This window comes from Schistocerca gregaria, chromosome X (genome assembly GCF_023897955.1).
Source record: "Schistocerca gregaria isolate iqSchGreg1 chromosome X, iqSchGreg1.2, whole genome shotgun sequence".
Classification (NCBI taxonomy): Eukaryota; Metazoa; Arthropoda; class Insecta; order Orthoptera; family Acrididae; genus Schistocerca; species Schistocerca gregaria.
In genome coordinates this window covers 594,150,747-594,167,088 of record NC_064931.1, presented here as the reverse complement: position 1 = coordinate 594,167,088, position 16,342 = coordinate 594,150,747, and the positions used below count along the sequence as shown (strand labels likewise).

Sequence of the window (16,342 nt, the reverse complement as noted above, 5' to 3'; positions counted from 1 at the left end):
GCCTGTACGCTTTTGTGCTGTACGCGTCGCTTCACGTTTTCAATTCACTATCACATCAGAAATAGTGGACCTAGGGATGTTTAGGAGTGTGGAAATCTCGCGTACAGACGTGTGACACAAGTGACACCTAATCACCTGACCACCTTCGAAGTCCGTGAATTCCGCGGAGTGCCTCATTCTGCACTCTCACTTCTCTCTAATGTCTTCTGAGGTCGCTGATATGGAGTTCTTGGCAGTAGGTGGCAGCACAATGCACCTAATATGAAAAACGTATGTTTTTCGGGCGTGTCCGGATAGTTTTCATCACATAATGTACGTCTATACAAATCCTAGCTGTTTCACAGGGCCGGCCGCGGTGGTCTCGCGGTTCTAGGCGCTTAGTCCGGAACCGCGCGACTGCTACGGTCGCAGGTTCGAATCCTGCCTCGGGCATGGATGTATGTGATGTCCTTAGGTTAGTTAGGTTTAATTAGTTCTAAGTTCTAGGCGACTGATGACCACAGATGTTAAGTCGCATAGTGCTCAGAGCCATTTGAACCGTTTTGTTTCACAGGGAGAGAAAGCATGGAGTTGGACAGATAATGAAATTAGCTCAATTTCTTAAAATACAATACGGAGGAAGCGAAGAAGTCTTGTCCACCCAGTCATAATGATAACGAAAATGCAAATACATAATTAAGCTACGAAGCCTGAAACGCTTTTCTTCTACGTCTATATCTAAATAGATAGTCTGCAAGCCACCATACGATACGTGGCGAAGTGTACCCTGTACCACTGCTGGTCATTTTCTTTATTGTTTCACTCGCAAGTAGAGCGAGGGAAACAGGAATATATACAGGGTGAGTCACCTAACGTTACCGCTGGATATATTTCGTAAACCACATCAAATACTGACGAACCGATTCCACAGACCGAACGTTAGGAGAGGGGCTAGTGTAATTGTTTAATAGAAGCCATAAAAAAATGCACGGAAGTATGTTTTTTAACACAAACCTACGTTTTTTTTAAATGGAACCCGTTAGTTTTGTTAGCACATCTGAACATATAAACAAATACGTAATCAGTGCCGTTTGTTGCAGTGTAAAATGTTAATTACATCCTGAGACATTGTAACCTAAAGTTGACGCTTGAGTACCACTCCTCCGCTGTTCGATCGTGTGTATCGGAGAGCACCGAATTACGTAGGGATCCAAAGGGAACGGTGATGGACCTTAGGTACAGAAGAGACTGGAACAGCACATTACATCCACATGCTAACACCTTTTTATTGGTCTTTTTCACTGACGCACATGTACATTACCATGAGAGGTGAGGTACACGTACACACGTGTTTTCCGTTTTCAGTTACGGAGTGGAATAGAGTGTGTCCCGACATGTCAGGTCAATAGATGTTCAATGTGGTGGCCATCATTTGCTGCACACAATTGCAATCTCTGGCGTAATGATTGTCGTACACGCCGCAGTACATCTGGTGTAATGTCGCCGCAAGCTGCCACAATACGTTGTTTCATATCCTCTGGGGTTGTAGGCACATCATGGTACACATTCTCTTTTAACGTACCCCACAGAAAAAGTCCAGAGGTGTAATATCAGGAGAACGGGCTGGCCAATTTATGCGTCCTTCACGTCCCATGAAACGCCCGTCGAACATCCTGTCAACTTTAGGTTACAATATCTCCAGATGTAATGACCATTTTTAATTGCGGAACGTGCAGGTGCACCATCATTCTGATACCACATACGTCGACGTGTTTCCAGTGGGACGTTGGCAGATCATTCTGTAGAAACGCGATGTATGTTGCAGTGCTCTCCGATACACGCGATGGAACAGCGGAGGAGTGGTACTCAAGCGTCAACTTTAGGTTACAATATCTCCGGATGTAATTAACATTTTACAATGCAATAAACGGCACTGATTACGTATTTGTTTATATGTTCAGATGCGCTAACAGAACTAACGGGGTTCCATTTAAAAAATGTAGATTTGTGTTAAAAAACATACTTCCGTGCATTTTTGTATGGTTTCTATTAAACAATTACACTAGCCCCTCTCCTCACGTTCGGTCTGTAGAATCGGTTCGTCAGTATTTGATGTGGTTTACGAAATATACTCAGCGGTAGCGTTAGGTGACTCGCCGGCCGCAGTGGTCTCGCGGTTCTAGGCGCGCAGTCCAGAACCGCGCGACTGCTACGGTCGCAGGTTCGAATCCTGCCTCGGGCATGGATGTGTGTGATGTCCTTAGGTTAGTTAGGTTTAAGTAGTTCTAAGTTCTAGGGGACTGATGACCAAAGATGTTAAGTCCCATAGTGCTCAGAGCCATTTGAACCATTTTTCGTTAGGTGACTCACCCTGTATATGACTCGGTATAAACCCTAATTCCTCGAATCTTATCTTCGTGGTCCTTATGCTCAATGTATGTTGACGACAGTAGAATCGTTCTGCAATCAACTTCAAATGCCATTCTCTAAATTTTCTCAATAATGTTTCTCGAAAAGAACGTCGCCTCCCCTGCAAGGATTCCCATTTGAGTTCCCGAAGCATCTCCGTAACACTTTAGTGTTGTTCGAACCTACCGGTAACAAATCTAGCAGCCCGCCTCCGAATTGCTTCGATGTTCTCGTTCAATCCGACCTGGTACGCATCCCAAACACTCGAGCAGTACTCAAAAACAGGTCGCACCAGCGTCCTGTATGCAGTCCCCTTCACAGGTGAACCACTCATTCCTAGAACTCTCCCAATAAACAGAAGTCGCTCATTCGCCTCCCCCCCCTTTCCCACACACACACACACACACACACAGATCTCACATGTTCGTTCCACCTCATATCGCTTAACAACGTTACGCCCAGATATTTAAACGGCGTGACTGCTCAAGCAGGGCACTAGTAATACTGTATCCGAACTTTTCAGGTTTCCTACTCATCCGCATTAACATATATTTTTCCACATTTAGGTCTAACAGCCATTCATCGCACCAACTGGAAATTTTGTTTAAGTCGTCTTGCACCTTCCTAAGTCACTCAACCTCGAACCTTACCGTACACCACGGCATCATCAGCAAACAACCGCAGATTGTTGTCCACCCTGTCCGCCAAATCATTTATTTATACAGAGCATGACAGAATTCCTATCGCCGGCCGAGCGGTTCTAGGCGCTAGTATCTGGAACCGCACGATCGCTACGATCGCGGGTTCGAATCCTGCCTCGGGCATGCATGTGTGTGATGTCCTTAGGTTGGTTAGGTTTAATTAGTTCTAAGTTCTAGGGGACTGATGACCTTAGAAGTTAAGTCCCATAGTGCTCAGAGCCATTTTTGAAGAATTCCTATCACACTTCCCTGGGTCACTCCTGACGATACCCTTGCCTCTGATGAACATTCGCCGTCGACGACAGCGTACTGGGTTCTGTTATTTAAGAAGTCTTCGAGCCACTCACATATCTGTGAACTTATTCCATCTGCTCGTACCTTCGTTATCAGCCTGCACCATGTCAAATGCTTTCCAGAAATCTAGAAGTATGGAATCTGCCCGTTGTTCTTCATCCATTGTTCGCTGTACATCCTTCAGGAAAGAACACGAAATGTAGCAAATAGGTGGTAAAACATCATCAAATCAAAGCTCACATTCTCACCATTGTTTTAGGTAAGATCAGAGAATGAAATTAATGAAACAGAAACAACTGTAATTACCGTAAAATATTTGTTCTCATACTATCTGTGACCTGCCGCACGATCGCTACGATCGCGGGTTCGAATCCTGCCTCGGGCATGCATGTGTGTGATGTCCTTAGGCGCTAACACTATATTCGATTACTTCATCGTACCTCAGGTTCTTCATTTACAGCTCGCATCGATTTTCGTACAGTAACATTTGTTTTATCTCCTTAGCCAATACTGTCACTCGTGCTTCACTTACACAAGTTGTGCGCAAACTCCCTCGTTTCGGTAGCCTTCTTTTAAATCGAAGATGAGCTGTGCAGAAGTTGTTTATAAGTAGGCATATTGCCAGTTGCAGTGTAACACTCTGAGACACAGGCTATACTTATCTGTAGATACAGTACAGAGAGAACAAGAGACGTGTACCCACCCTCAAAATAAACAGCAAAGTAACAGTTACAGCATACGCAGTTCACGGTCTGTGTTCTTAATAACAACACACCGTTGCGTAGCTCCGCATCCGGGTCAGTTACAGAGGATTCGTATTTCACCGAGACAATGGAAGGACGTGTTTGACATTTCCATAATGCAGTATACACTGGCTTCGGTATCGTAGATGACTTGTCCCACCGAATTCAAATCGTGTGCAGGAAACGAAAGAATATTCTGCCGCCAACTTCCTTATGTGAGTGTGCAGTGTTATTGAAGCTGTCTTTCAATTCGCTCGTACGTTACGTTGAGATCGGTGGAAACTATTGACGCTGAGAGGACAAATAACACCAATTTTTGGATTTTGTTACCTACACGTGGAGTCGCACGACCTTTTCGTGTTAACTGCAGCATGAAAGGCGGCTACGACTTGACCCAGTTTCGTCGACTTCCGCCAGGTCCAACGAAAGTGAGCGGAAGGCTGGCGGCGCACCGGCTCCAAGGCTCTCGGCTGGTCAGCCCGCCGCACAGACGCGCCTTCCCAGAACCGCTTAGCTCACAGTTAGTGGGAGGCGGTAGGAGCAGGATCTGACAGCTAAACCAACACTCTAGAGTACTAACACTGAGTTGGTACAGTCTTTCGGAAAAAAATTTTTAGCTGTAATAGCTGCTCTCATGATTTCTTGAAGCAATACTATATTCGGTTCTACACTGAGTTTCAAATTGTTTCAAACGCTCCAGAATCGTCCCGTAAATCTTAACAAGACTGTACAATCACTGTTCCAGTTACTCAACTGTATCAGGTGGAGTGCTGGACACTTCACTTCTGAGATGACTACAAGCAGAAAAATTAAGAGCGTTGAGGTCAGGCATGGAGCAAACGGATGAGTTAGCCAACTATCCACAATACAAACTACTGCGAGAACGTTATCACATTGTGACAGCAATTATATTTTACAAAAAGCAGAAAACAATGCTTCCTTTCGCTGTGTGATTATAACTGTGGCGTTGTAAGAACTGGGCTTGACTGCTGGACATGTTGACATACAAGTACGATATAACGATTGTGGCACATGTAATACAGAAAACGGACACGGGTGACAGTGTATGGAAAAGTTTCCAGTAAACATTGTTCCGCAAAGGCATCGTTTGTGTTGTAGTTGCCGGCCGGGGTGGCCGAGCGGTTGTAGGCCCTCAGAGCCATTTTTTTGTGTTGTAGTTGGGATGTGTGGTTTTGAGCCGCCATTCAACAGGCGGGAGCAAGCAGACACACTATTGCATGTGAACCGCACCTTGCTGTACCCCACGCGACATTCAGCCACATCTATAACTTACAGTCCCTGTCAGTCTGGTGCTTCAGAAGTACAAAATCGACGCCCTCCGATTTTCACGCCCAACTCACCGATAAGATTATTAATGTTATTGACGTTGTCTTTCATAATATGCAACAAAACAGCGTTATGAGCTATACCCATATCCGGCACTTCGTAACAAGCATATTTCATTCTCTCCCTGCCTAAATTATGAAGCCTATAAAAGTACTGCTGTAGAACGCTAGGTCAGCTATCTCCTACAGACGAAGACTGAAACGAGAATTATTCATTAGTTAGCCCGATACCGTCCTGTTATACGAAACACGATTCAGGTCTCAGCAAACTGTTTGCTTTCAAAATTATTTCATGGTAAGGGAGGACCGTCACCATGGGAAGGGTGACGTTGCTATGTTGGTAAAACATTTGCTGCCGTATCAAACATATCCGCTCAATGTAAGAAAATGGTTCAAATGGCTCTGAGCACTATGGGACTTAACTTCTGAGGCCATCAGCCCCCTAGAACTTAGAACTACTTAAACCTAACTAACCTAAGGACACCACACACAGCCGTGCCTGAGGCAGGATTCGAACCTGCGACCGTAGCTGTAGCGCGGTTCCAGACTGTAGCGCCTAGAACCGCTCGGTCACTCCAGCCGGCTCAATGTAAGAAGCAATGAGGTCAAATTGGTTTCTGTGCGAATACGGTCTGTTCACAAAACCTTTGCATTTGTCTCTGCGTATAAAGCTCACCACTATAGTATCCTGGAAGACGACTGGGGACACTTAATAACCCTGCTTCGGCCTCCCTTTGTAATAGACGGAGACTTGAATTCCCATCATGTAGGGGGCTCTGATGAATGTTATCGAAGATAATAACTTAATTATTGTCAACAATGTAGCTGCTACCATGGTATATTCTCCCTTCAGCAGACGTTCAGGAGCAAATGAAAAGCTTTGTAACCATCTGTTCACTGGACTTTCTAACTGGCACATTAAAACAGATCCCAAGGGATCCGATCATCTCCCAGTAGAGTTTCACGTTGATACCAAACAAGTATGTTACGCTAAAAGTAAGTGGAAAATTACGGAATCCAAATGAGACAGATATACGGGTATAATTAGACAGGCACTCGAAAACATACGACGTGACTTTTTGGTGAAGACGCGTACCGGTACCAATCTTTAACCAGCACTATCGAATTGGCAGCGGACGTCAGTTTTCCTAAGAAGAAAAGAGTTCACTGTTACAAAGCAATGTTACCCTTATTGGTGGAATCCCGAATGCTTTCAAGAAGTTACAAAACACAGACTTGCTTAGAAAACCTATCGCCAGAATACTACTTTTAACAATTTCTTGGAAGTGCGAAAAGTAATAGAGCATCGTGTTTACAAATTCTTGAAAAAAGCTAACCAGGATAACTGGATTAAATTTTGCTCTTCACTCAGTAGAGCAACCAATATGACCAGCATTTGGTGCTAAAGAGACTTTTAGAAACAGCCGACGGCCTTCTCCTATTGCTACTTCCACCACTTTGTTAATGGTATTTATCGATACACTCGATCCTCCCATGGTGCCTCTCCTAAATCGTCCGTCTCCAGTTGACGATGACCCATATCATAACCCACTTCATCCTGTGTCTCACGAATAACTCAATCACTCTTTAAAATCATCGAGTGACAGATGTCCTGCTATCGATTTCATTCACTACTTTATGCTTGCGAACTTGCCGGAGCCAATGGTAAAACGGATACTTTAATCATGGCTTGAAAATCGTAATTTGAAACCTCGGAGTTAATTCAGATTCACGAAAGGCAAAGGGACTATGGACAATCTACACTCCTGGAAATTGAAATAAGAACACCGTGAATTCATTGTCCCAGGAAGGGGAAACTTTATTGACACATTCCTGGGGTCAGATACATCACATGATCACACTGACAGAACCACAGGCACATAGACACAGGCAACAGAGCATGCACAATGTCGGCACTAGTACAGTGTATATCCACCTTTGGCAGCAATGCAGGCTGCTATTCTCCCATGGAGACGATCGTAGAGATGCTGGATGTAGTCCTATGGAACGGCTTGCCATGCCATTTCCACCTGGCGCCTCAGTTGGACCAGCGTTCGTGCTGGACGTGCAGACCGCGTGAGACGACGCTTCATCCAGTCCCAAACATGTTCAATGGGGGACAGATCCGGAGATCTTGCTGGCCAGGGTAGTTGACTTACACCTTCTAGAACACGTTGGGTGGCACGGGATACATGTGGACGTGCATTGTCCTGTTGGAACAGCAAGTTCCCTTGCCGGTCTAGGAATGGTAGAACGATGGCTTCGATGACGGTTTGGATGTACCATGCACTATTCAGTGTCCCCTCGACGATCACCAGAGGTGTACGGCCAGTGTAGGAGATCGCTCCCCACACCATGATGCCGGGTGTTGGCCCTGTGTGCCTCGGTCGTATGCAGTCCTGATTGTGGCGCTCACCTGCACGGCGCCAAACACGCATACGACCATCATTGGCACCAAGGCAGAAGCGACTCTCATCGCTGAAGACGACACGTCTCCATTCGTCCCTCCATTCACGCCTGTCGCGACACCACTGGAGGCGGGCTGCACGATGTTGGGGCGTGAGCGGAAGACGGCCTAACGGTGTGCGGGACCGTAGCCCAGCTTCATGGAGACGGTTGCGAATGGTCCTCGCCGATACCCCAAGAGCAACAGTGTCCCTAATTTGCTGGGAAGTGGCGGTGCGGTCCCCTACGGCACTGCGTAGGATCCTACGGTCTTGGCGTGCATCCGTGCGTCGCTGCGGTCCGGTCCCAGGTCGACGGGCACGTGCACCTTCCGCCGACCACTGACGACAACATCGATGTGCTGTGGAGACCTCACGCCCCACGTGTTGAGCAATTCGGCGGTACGTCCACCCTGCCTCCCGCACGCCCACTATACGCCGTCGCTCAAAGTCCGTCAACTGCACATACGGTTCACGTCCACGCTGTCGCGGCATGCTGTCAGTGTTACAGACTGCGATGGAGCTCCGTATGCCACGGCAAACTGGCTGACACTGACGGCGGCGGTGCACAAATGCTGCGCAGCTAGCGCCATTCGACGGCCAACATCTCGGTTCCTGGTGTGTCCGCTGTGCCGTGCGTGTGATCATTGCTTGTACAGCCCTCTCGCAGTGTCCGGAGCAAGTATGGTTGGTCTGACACACCGGTGTCAATGTGTTCTTTTTTTCCATTTCCAGGAGTGTATATTCGCTCGTTAAGGATATCAAGTCAGCCTTTCAAACGAGACAAACAGACGTCACCGCTTCTCTGGACATTAATGGAGATTATGAAAACGTACACCGATTCTCTTGTACAAGCTAAAGGAATTAGGAATTCCTACAAGGATGGTTAATGGTATTTGTAACCTTGTCGCTCAAAGATCAGTCTACGTCAGATTAAAAGGCCTTTACCCATCTCCCAGAGCTTCCACAGGATATAATTTTAACCTCCCTCTTGTACACTCTGTATACTCATGATTTAGAACGAACGATTACTTCCTCCACTAAAATATTGCAATATGACATTGTCGTATGTGTTTATTCCAATTTCGAATCGTGTCTTCATGTCAAAACGGTGTTACTCACTGCCATAGCGCGCATTGATGACTGGCTGTCTACTAACGGGCTGGAGGTTTCGGCCGAGAAATGGGTTGATTGTCCCTTTTTATAAATCGAAGGCTGTTCACATTGACGGTCATGCCAGGTGTGGAATGTTCACTTTTCACATAAAATCTCATGCTCGATTCATAGGAATGGTATTTGACTCTCAGTTAAGCTGGGCGCCTCATATTCGATCTAAGTGCGATGAAGGTTTTAACGTAATTCGCTCACTCACTCGTTTGAAGTGTGGAGCGCATCAGAGTATTATGTTCCAATTGATAATTCGATCTCTACTAGATTATTGCTGTCTACTGTATCACAGTACACCAAATTAGATACTCGTCAATACAGAGCCATTCGTACCTGTCTTGGAGCCTTGCACTCGACGTCCACTAATGCCCTTTTGGTTGAGCCAGGGGAAACGCCCTTGAACAGTAGACGTCAAATTGTCCTAGAAATTTTACATTCAGGGCATGGCCTTCATGGACAGTTCAGTCTATAAAAGCCGAGATTGCATTCACCGATTACGGACTGCCTCCTACAAAACAAAACAAAAAGAAAAGAAAAACTTCTGGCCAACTGTACCAGATTGCTCTCCCATCTACGTTCTATTCGACGTTCTTCGTATTTTCCTTTATTTGAACATGATCTCGACACTCAGCTTCCATATTCCAGTAAATTATTTTCATACTACGGCGCGGACAGTGTTGACTTCAACTGCAGCTCGATGGCCTGAGTATCTATGTATATAAACCGATGGATCCAAAATTTCACTTGATAAGCTTTTATATGCCCTCAGCTTCAAGCCTGGAAAGACTTCAAACTGCCTAAAAGCGATTCTATTTTTGCGGCGGAGACAGTGGCACTTTTGGAAGCTCTCAGGTTTGTATCTTCAGCTCTCTTCCGAAAGTTATTAATCATGTCTGACTCCGAGAGCGTCCCTAAAAATATTCAAATACCAGACAACCAACCGTTATATACTGGATGTTGTTTTAGAACATGTTCACATTACTCATAGAGGGCTGACCATTTGGTGTAGATGCATTGCCACGCCAGCATACGCCATAATGAGGGAGCTGAGGCCTTAGCAAAAGAAGCCCCCTCTATAGGTAATGTCATTGATTTGAAGTTGCCGTATAGACTAAATACGTGAGTTAAGAGCCACTGAAAACGTCATCTGAAAGACATGTGGAACGTGTCCCAACAAACGAAAGATGGTTATTATGCGGCCTTACAACCTCGAATTCCTGCAGTGACGTGGTTTACGTGCACACATTTGGACCGATCAACAGTAAAATGGTTCAAATGGCTCTGAGCACTATGGGACTCAACTGCTGTGGTCATTAGTCCCCTAGAACTTAGAACTACTTAAACCTAACTAACCTAAGGACATCACACACATCCATGCCCGAGGCAGGATTCGAACCTGCGACCGTAGCAGTTGCACGGTTCCGGACTGCGCGCCTAGAACCGCGAGACCACCGCAGCCGGCCCGATCAACAGTATCTACCCCCATTTTACTCAGCTTCAACCATGCATATTTTTCGTTGCATTTGCATCAAATCAACATTTACGGTTCTCCTGGATGTGAATGCTATTCTGAATCGGAAGCTGATGTTAACCATATATTATTTTTGTGTCCCAAATTTGATTGTGACAGACTGGACTTTTTGAAGACATTGTTCAGTATGGGCTACCCCCCCCCCCCCCCTTAATCAGCTTCTTCTCTTTTGTTTAGCAAAGACATTCGACTTTAGAAAGTAATTGTTAATTTCCTTAAGAGTAGTGGAAATTTGTTTAGGTTTTAATGATATGTGATTTTCATTTTTATGTCTTGCATGTGATGCAATCTCCGTAATGATGTGTATTGATAAGAAAAACAGTTGTCTGATTTTCTTGTAAATGTGTTTGTTATCATTTTAATGTGGACGGAATTCTGATAGCTTGAGCTCTTATTTCTGTAAATATGAATCTATTTATTCTTTTTATACAATTCAATGCACATTGTAACAACGTGTTTCAGACATTAATAGTGAGACAGTGTTGTAGCCTATTGCATTGCATTGTATTGTATTGCATGGAAGTGGAGACCTTGAAACGACGGAGAGGCTTCGTCCCCATCATAGCCCTCAGTGGTTCACAACCCCACAACAGGGTACAGCAGTCCACTCACCCCACCACCGCCCCACACCGAACCCAGGGTTATTGTGCGGTTCGACCCCCAGTAGACGATGCAGCTGTGTACCGTGTTTCGGGGCGATTTGTTGTCGTTGCAGGCACACCGTCCATTTCCAGACTCATGTTCATAGGACCTTCTTTCTTCTGTTTCTAGTCAGAAGTCCGTCTCTGTACTTTGTCGGTTTCATTTACGTGCACCTTGTATACTGACGCCAAGAGTATTTGGTGAATACAACAGTTCGAGATGGATAGACCAAGCAGGTCCTGTATCTTCACCTCCACGTCAATGCTCTAGATTTGTCTGGCTGGGGGTCATCTCAAAGGTGATGCATCCTGCACTCACGTTGACACAGAACAGTCTTGTCAAGATTTACGAAATTATCCGGCGCGGGGAGGGGGGGGGGGGGTTATGTGAAACAGTTCGTAACTCACTGTACAGACGAGTGCAGCCTTGCATCCAGATACAAGGATGACACGTTCAATATCTCCTTTAGCAGACGGTGAACAGCACATTGTAACATGCAACGCTCTGAAGTAATACTGTGTTTCTTGTCAAGATAGGCCACGGATAACAATTTGAGCCCAATCAGATGGCGAATGAATCGTAAAGTTTATAGTTCAAATGTATCTACACTAACTAGGACAATATTTCGTACTGAAGTCAAAGGCGGAGCGGCGACACGCGTTCGCTGTTATTTCACAAAGGGGTCGTTTGCGAGCCGGTGTTTCCTGGGACACATTGGCTTCTATTATCGTATAGTATGACTTGTGCCGGTTTTCTCTGTTAATCATAATACACCCTGCGTTATAGTCGATCCATGCAATGTAGCGAGCAAGCAAGAGAGACACATAAAAAGGGGAAGAGAGAAAGAGAGAACTGAACTTTTGCTGTTAATAAATAATGAAAAAACCTACTAGCTCTACAGACTGCGCTAATTCGGCCGACTATTGGCATGCAGAACTACTCATTGTCATCAGGAGCAACTGACTGCCAGGATTAGTTCAGTGCCCTCATATGCTAAATAAGAAAGTGCCTGGAAACTTACAGCGATGCACCGAAAGTAGGCTGAGCCCTGAAAAGAATCGAGGCAGTCCTAGTTGGCCCTGTGGAAAAGTGACGTTAGGAGTGTTGTACCGCCCCCAGCGCTGCCTGCCTTTAAACGTCAGGCGTCATTCGTTTCTTCCATTCTACATCTACATCTACATCTATACTCCGCAATCCACCTGACGGTGTGTGGCGGAGGGTACTCTCAGTACCTCTATCGGTTCTCCCTTCTATTCCAGTCTCGTATTGTTCGTGGAAAGCATGCGCAACGGCAGTTCCAGCTCAGTAGGTACCTCTGAGCAATACTAAAACTATTCCAACACAATTCACTCTCAGCATTTCTTTTAGATCATATCATGATAAGATAAATTTTAGGATAACATATTAATATTATTAAACCGATAAACGAGTTATTTATGTTTCCAATACAAAATACTTTCCATCGAACTAGAAAAGAGATCATTACGACATATTTTCCTATAGCTGATTTTTGCCCCTTTTGTTGCCAGACGTTAAAGCCTATTGGTACCGGATGTATGGCATCAGTTTAACCGCACAATGATGAAGCGACGAGGAAGTTATAGGCCGTGCCTTGAGGAAGCAAACATGTCGCTGTTCGTCTAAAACGAGTGAGAGAAAACAGAAAAACTTATTCATGGCCGATGCGTCATTTTCTAACGACGGCTTCTCCGGAATACGAGGCAATGTTTAATTACTGCACCAGCTTTGAAAGTAATCTGAGGAGATAAAAGCGGCACTCTGCTGAGACCTGCTGCATCCAATCCACCGCCTCAATGCTGTACTTGTAGAAGTAGCACAAAACGGTAGGTTGTTTAACAGTGATGCTACTTAGCCCCTGTTGCAGCACAATAGTCGTGTTTCACGAACTTCCTCTTCCGAGCATTGTTAATAGCACACGTTTCTGTACTAGCTACTAGTTTTGTAAATAAAAACCGCCTTTTCTTGCTGCGCTGTATTTTATTTCTCCCAGACGCGTTTCACCTTTTTCACTTTAAGGCATCATCACTGGGATCTAGATTGATACAAAATATAACAGCAAGAAAAGGCGGTTTTTATTTACAAAAGAAATATTTCTGTGTTTGTTGCGGAGAATGGCCACGCAAACAAATTCGTTAACTACTACTAATTTATAACTACAGTGCAGGCGTACAAACGTAGAACTTCATGAAAATTTATTGTGGAGGAGTAACGAAGTTTGTAATGTCTGAGGTGTGACTTGCTTAAACGATATTCCTAGATTCAGTGGAAATCATAAAATTCCCCTATGGAATGGTGCTATTCGTAATTATTAAGGGTCGATCTAATTTCTGCATAATCCGGTAAGTAAATCAGATGTGCATCTTTCCATTTCCGATGATTCACCAATAGTCAACACAAAAATACGTAATGTATCGTTCTTCAGACCTGCAGGAAATATGACTTACAAACGACGTTGATTATGAGAATAATCCGGACATTGGCCTAGAATGATTTACAAAGCCGCAAAAAAAAAAAAATAAATAAATAAATAAATAAATAAAATAAAAGAAAACAGGATGGCTGGGTGGTTGGACTAAGATCTGATTACGGCTCCTCTTGAACACTTTGGCCCACGATTTCGAGGTGAAAAACTCTTCCACCAAGAATATTTCTTAAGTACTAGCACGACAATTTCAGTAATGCCTTCACTACGTAATTTGGTAAAAAGGGTGTACTGATTTGCAACTCAATGTTGTACAATACATTCTGATATCCTGCCAAATTTCCTTTTAACACTTTATAATACAGTTTGCGTCGTAAGTCCTCCCGAAATGTTCTGGTTTATTCCGATGTTCGATATTCTAGAAATAGTGTGATTTATTGATACAGCAGGACGATGTAGTTCTTGTTTACTATTGTCCAAAAGGAACATCTTCAGTTGGAAAACAGAGATGAGAACTAATCTCTTCAAGCTAGATTCCTAAGATATCTGTTACTAGAGTCGACTAACAGCAGCTATGCTGGTTCTTATTATTGCACACAATTAAATTTAGCACTGTACTCTTTAAGGCCGCGTTGCTTCATCTAACCAACGTTCACATATTTAATTTTATCAACATCGATTAAGTCAACACTAGAATTCTCAGATTTGCTGTATGAAACACGTGGAAGCGTAGACGCAAGAAACTAACGTGTTTCATCACATAGATGTAATGAACAGCAAAAAATAAGAAAGTTTAAGAAACGTCAGTTTGATATCATCATTAATTACGTGAAGACATCTTTAATACGTCATAATAAAGAAACTTTCACATAAATCTTATGTTGTCCTCTAAAAATAGCGTTCTTTAACTTTGTAAAAGCTGTGGAACACAATGTGCGCAAGATTTAGCGTAACACGGATGCGTTGTAGATCAGCTGGGACGCACCTGGGCTGAAGCGGCGGCAGCACCGGCGGCGTCAGGCACACGACTGCCGGACCGTTAGATGGCGGCAGCAGCGCTCGCCTGGAGAAAGTGCTCGCAGCCGCAAGTGGAACGTAGCCTCCAGCCGCCGACACACATGGCGCGCCCTCGCTGCTGTTCCAGCCGTCTTGTGCACTGGCTCGTACGACTGATTGTTTGGCCCGGGCGCTAGGAGCAGCTCAAGAATTTAACCATTTCAATGTATACACCGTAAGGACGAGAGAGGGTGGGAACAAGGAAAGAGAAAATCAATAAATAATAATAATAGTAAAACACTTGTATCACATATAAAGTCATGTCAGGAATTCTACACAAGTGTCGTAAAGATCAGCTTGAACTGGAACTAGGAGAATACCAAGCAGGTTTAGGCCACGGAAAAGCTGGCCAGGACAGATAGTCACTTTGAAATTGGTAATGTATTACTACAAAAGAAGACAAAAACAAGAAGTCATAAACTCTGTAGACTTCAAAGAATCTTGTTATTCTATCCACAGAACTTGAATGATGAAGATACTAAGTTATTTCAGACTCCATCCCAAATTAATAAAAATGATCAAATTAACTCTAACAAACACCAAATCTGAAGTTCAGAGGAGAAATATGTGAACCATTTTACGACTGAAACAGGATTAAGACAGGGAAATGGTTTATTGCCATTACTTTTCAGTAGTGCTCTGGAGTACATGGTTTCTATGCAATGAAAAACGTCTACCAGTCAAAACTAAATTAAAACGTTATAAGACGGTGGTTCAACCACAGGCGACTTACGCAAGTGAAACTCTTTTCAAAGTCACACAGAAAAGCGGAATCGACAAAATCCTGAAAGTAGAGAGAAGAGTAGCTATATCATGTTTAAATAATAAATATCAGAAAGATTGACAACGGTGTATAGTGCCAAATGTATTAGTGTGCAGCGAACTCGAACCCCTTAAGATACTATAGGGAAGACAAGGTTTTTTTTATTATTGGTCACATTATCAGGACACCAGGAACCAGATTACCAGGAAAGATTATAGAAAAACTTTGGAACATGAAGCAACAGGTAGGATCGATAAAGGAAACAAGGGAGGATATGAAAGAGCTAGAATTAACACTCGACAATTTGAAAAACAAAACAGAAAATATAAAGAAACTGTAAACATAAAAATAGGATTTAAATCAAAAACAGACGACATATTATGAAAAGTGTAGTTACTGATGAGGAACGACAACAAAAGATAAGAAGGAATGAAAAGGTACTTGGAAATGCGGAAAGAAAACTTATTTTAGAAGATGACGAGAAATGATTGACTGAAGTGGTCGAATGAGGCCTTAAATCCTGAAGAAGAAGAAGTCGAAGAAGTATAAAAAAACACACAAGGCACTGTTCCTAGAGTGGAGGGAGGTATTGAGAGTCATTATTTTTACCCCGCCCTCCCCCCCCCCTCCCCACCCAAAAAAAGACTTTCGGTAGAAAGTCATACATACATACCAGTTTCCAAATTTCGCAGCTATGGTTCGTTGGTTGATTTGGGGGGAGCGGAGAGGTCATCGGTCCCATCGGATTAGGGAATGAAGTTGGCCGTGCCTTTTCAAATGAAACCATCCCGGCATTTGCCGGAAGAGATTTAGGGAACTCACGG

General features: G+C 44.1%; 1 protein-coding gene across 1 annotated transcript in view; it reads right to left on the bottom strand.

The window, feature by feature from the left end:
* The window catches only part of LOC126298738 (protein artichoke), a 185,792-nt gene extending 171,035 nt beyond the window's left edge, over positions 1–14,757 (bottom strand). The window contains exon 1 of the mRNA XM_049990176.1: positions 14,685–14,757. The gene's annotated coding sequence lies outside the window, so the exon portion shown is untranslated. The remainder of the gene's footprint in view (positions 1–14,684) is intronic.
* Positions 14,758–16,342: the final 1,585 nt, after the last annotated feature.